We start from the raw sequence: 4,519 nt of genomic DNA, 5'->3' as shown, positions 1-4,519 counted from the left end.
CAAAAGAAATAGCAGAATTTCATTCACAAGAGGATACCCTCCTATTTTATTTATTTATTAGTTTCACATTTCTCATCAAATAATATGGGAATTACCATTTATTCAACTAGTACCAATTGATAGGAGAAAGACATATGTAGATTAGTACAATGATTGGTAAAATTATATTCAGGATTCCAAGAAATACCGTACGGAGTCTGGCTTTTTCGATTATTCCCGATCTGTGTAATAGAGTACTATATGTTTACAGGGGCTATACAGAAATGGAATTTGTACGATACAAAAAAGATTAACTTAACATAGTAACTTTGATATAATACTTTTAAGATTAAAAGTATATCCCTTTAGGGCTCCGATTTTGTGTAACCTCAATTAATAATTGAAATTATTAATGTGAATTTGAACCAATTTATCTCATTCAAATTTCACACTGAATTTTTGATATATGCATCCCAAAATTAATCCAAGGAAATGGGATATTAATAAAATAAAGCTCAAAGAAGATCCTATCTCTCTTTGTGAGGGAATGAATAATCTTTTTTAAGTTTAAGGGTCTTGCCGAAGAAAGAACAAACTTTTTAATGAATTTGATGGAATACTCGATTTTTTTATACCCCGGACTCTCCTTATTTATACTACTTCTTTGTTTTCCAAGAAGATTAGATCATAAAAAGGGGGTTTAGAACTAAACTTCTTCCTTTTTACATTTCGCTTCTATTGGTTATTTTATTGGGGTTTTTTATAACCAATGTAAGTAAGTGTAAAGGCGGTCATATGATATTTCATCAGATGATTCCACAAGGAGGGACGTAGGTTATAGAAAAGAAAGAATGGAAAGGAAAAGAATGATAAAGAAAGTAAAGAATTATTTATCGGATCAGGAATCAAAATTTGAATTCGGTATGGATAAAAGATCTTCCTATGTTATACTATTTAATTCTCGACGATGAATCAATTTGATAGCTCAGATATTGTTATTCATGATATTGCTCCGATTCGATATCGTCGAGATGTAATTCATCCCATTGAATATTGAATTTACAGGCGAAAGATTTATCAGCTCTATGGGATTAAATCCCGAGTTATTGCGAATTAATTAAAAATGAAACGATGAGATTATGGAAGTAAATATTCTCGCATTTATTGCTACTGCACTGTTCATTCTAGTTCCTACTGCTTTTTTACTTATAATATATGTAAAAACAGTCAGTCAAATGATTAATTTGAATTAAACTTGACTGTTTAGTTTTTATCTTTTTATCAATGATTGAAAAGAAAAAAGAAAATGAAAAGTATTAAGATTTCGTGTCTTAAATGAAATAAGCGGACGAGAATCATCAGTATTTATGAGATTCGATAGTATGGTAGAAAGAAATAGATGAATCTTCTACCATACTTATTATTGTTATTGTAGTATATAAAGTCGTACTGTATAAAGATAGAGGTTTAATATAGATCAATCTGCAATATGTATCTTCATAGATATCAATTACATATATGTAATGTATTTACATAATGTACCAATTCTATTTCTTTGCTTCATCTATTTAATTTGTGTTGATTCCAATCATCAATCTGAAAAAATCGAAGGGCAATTCTTACTCTTACAATTCTAATTCCTAGAATTTCTGATTCTATTCAATATGAATCCCGATATCCATTGAAAGAATCAAATTGACGGAAGGAAAAAAGAGTATAGGCCTATATTAATATTAATAAAATTAATAATGAAAAATTAATAAAAAGAAATAAAATAATCTTTTTTTAGTATTCTGAAGAAGTAATTGATTGATCAGTTGACAGATGATCCAGTGGTTCATTTCCATGGGAACCTCTTTGGATTTCGAAAAGGATTAGTAAAGCCCACCGATTTTTAACGTTTGAACCATGATATGAAATGAGTTCAATAAAGCAAGCATAACATAAATAAGATTTCTAAAAGAATAAAAAAAAAAAGCGGGAACGCGCAATATGTGACTTGCCCAAGGCAATATTTTATTATGTGTAGTATATTGTTGGACAACCACTATGTCTATGTTGTTTCCCATAGGAAGTCTGTATCCACTTAATAACATAATTATTTTCTTTTCTATTTTAACAGTAAAAAAAAGGACTTTGCAGAACGATCTATAAAACAATTGATATGGGTTGAGTTTGAGGAATCAAACTCAATTAGTAGTACTTCTAGAGTCCACTTCTACCCCATACTACGAGTGAAAGAGAAAATGTAAAGACTACCATTAAAGCAGCCCAAGCGAGACTTACTATATCCATGTGAATTATATCCCCTATCTCTATAAATATGAAGGAATTATTCCATTAATGTTCACTAATCATTATTATGTTCATTAATAATAGTGGAATCCCTGGCGCAGAGTCAAAAGGGAATTCTGACCCAATACCGTTGATGAACAATCCAATAAACTCACAATTATAAATTCTAACAGGTTCCTATATGATTTATAGTAGAATCGGAAAACACTAAGCGCAAGCAAAATACGTAGATACACCCCTGGAAGTTTCAAGGGAATGTTACTAACATGTAGAAATAATAAGACCTAGTCTTTCTTTGTTGACTTTCATTTCATTAAGTAAAAAGTATAAAAATATAGAGTCAAGATAGAGCACTATCTATCACAGACCCTATTTCTCATTTTATCTAATCCTTACGATTAGGTCTCCTGTTTGTCTCTGTGAAACAATCGGAAGATAGTCTATTACATTAAAGCCAATCAATATTAAATTGAATGCAGGAGCACAGAGAGAATTTCATGAGTCTATATACGAACAAAGTATCTTTCGGCCTTTACGTACGCAACTAATAAATTAATAATCAAATAAATTCCTCGTTCGTCTATCCAAATTAATTCAAGACCTAATTAATAAACACTACATTAATAATAGAAGAGCTGTCATATTAAGATTTAACGATTCTTTTTCATTCAATATTCACTAATATAATCTTTCCTTGAACTGAAGCCTAGACGCAAGGATTTACAGCATTTCATTTAGAGAACAGAACCGCCAGATGCTTATAGAATCAGCAAGTATCAAGAGTCCCCCCCCCCGCTTACTTCTGCTGGAAAAAAATTGTCAAGTTATCTCAGCAAAACATAATAAGGTATTCCGATTTTATTGTTGATCAGGCGACACCCAGATTTGAACTGGGGAAAAAGGATTTGCAGTCCCCCGCCTTACCGCTCGGCCATGTCGCCAAAACGATACAAAAAATATATGAAAATATTCCATTTTTTTTTTGGGGGGGGGGGGTTATTCATTTTGTACTTGTATCTTGAATACTGTTTTATTTAATCCCTTTCCTAAAAAAGATCCTTACTTTTCTCTTTGGATTGGATACATTTCTTCGATTGATTGTACAGTATCTTAAAACAAACACACTATTTAAAAACACCCCTCCCCCCCTTTATATTCTTTATATTGAAAAACCTATTGTGGATTTTCAGTCACAAAACAAAAAATTCAGGATAAATTTGAACCATTAACCATTGACTGTGAATTTGAATTCATGAACGATTCCCGGGTTTGAATATAAAATTGTGTTTTCCTAATGATATAAAAAAATCCAAATGGATACATAACTAAACTAATCAATATTGATTAGTTTCAATAAAAAAAATCCTTCTTAATTTCAATCATAACAGCAATTATGAATATATGTAAACCCCGGAATATAACTTGTTACACAGATATTATCTAAATCTAATCGGGTATCTTATCTGTATATGATGCTTATAGGAAATTTTCGGTAAATTATCGTGCTTCAATTTTTACAAATTTTCATTGAGTATAAAAGAGTATAAAATCGAGATTTTGATAGAACACGACATGTGCTGCCCCGAATGGAGCTATAATAAAGGAGGGGGCATATATAAGAAAGTTATATCTATATCTGCGGCATGTTTAATAAGTACAAGCCCTCTTGCGCACTTCACTCGTCTTCTAGAAATTAGACTAAAAAAAATATAGGTAAAAATCTCTCTCTTTTCTGCGAATTATTTTTTGAACAATTGAATACACGAAAAAGTTAAGTGCTAAAAAAATGAAAAAATGAATTCTATATTGTTTCTGATTATTATATCCTTATCTCATTGAACAGATCAAACCCCGAATTCATTTATTTTTCTGGTATACAATCGGATTGGAATATCATAATAATGGTATAAATTGAGTCACTTTTGTTTTGATATTCTATACAAAACTCCATAAAGTCTAAGTGTAATTTATCAATCCTTTCCATTTTTATCTGTTCCGCTTGTTGCAAATTCCAATTTGAGTATACAACTCTCTTTTGATTCCTCCATTCATACGTATTTCAAACATTACATATATGGAGTTAGGTAAAATTTCATGTGATTCAGTAAACAGAATATAAATTCTCTCATTGCTAGATCGATCCATATGATTCGATGAAGAATGAGCAAATAATGGGATTTTTTTCTATAAAAGGGAAATTAAAATGCTTGGGGGTGGAAATGAGGGAATGTCTACAATACCTGGA

General features: G+C 30.6%; 1 non-coding gene across 1 annotated transcript; it reads right to left on the bottom strand.

The window, feature by feature from the left end:
• Positions 1-3,144: 3,144 nt before the first annotated feature.
• Positions 3,145-3,215, bottom strand: TRNAC-GCA (transfer RNA cysteine (anticodon GCA)). Its single transcript has one exon. It is a non-coding gene; the product is annotated as a tRNA-Cys (tRNA).
• Between the last annotated feature and the right edge of the window lie 1,304 nt (positions 3,216-4,519).

Source organism: Corylus avellana, unplaced genomic scaffold (genome assembly GCF_965113065.1).
Source record: "Corylus avellana unplaced genomic scaffold, dhCorAvel1.hap1.2 HAP1_SCAFFOLD_85, whole genome shotgun sequence".
Taxonomy (NCBI): domain Eukaryota; kingdom Viridiplantae; phylum Streptophyta; class Magnoliopsida; order Fagales; family Betulaceae; genus Corylus; species Corylus avellana.
This window is presented reverse-complemented; position numbering and strand designations above follow the sequence as displayed.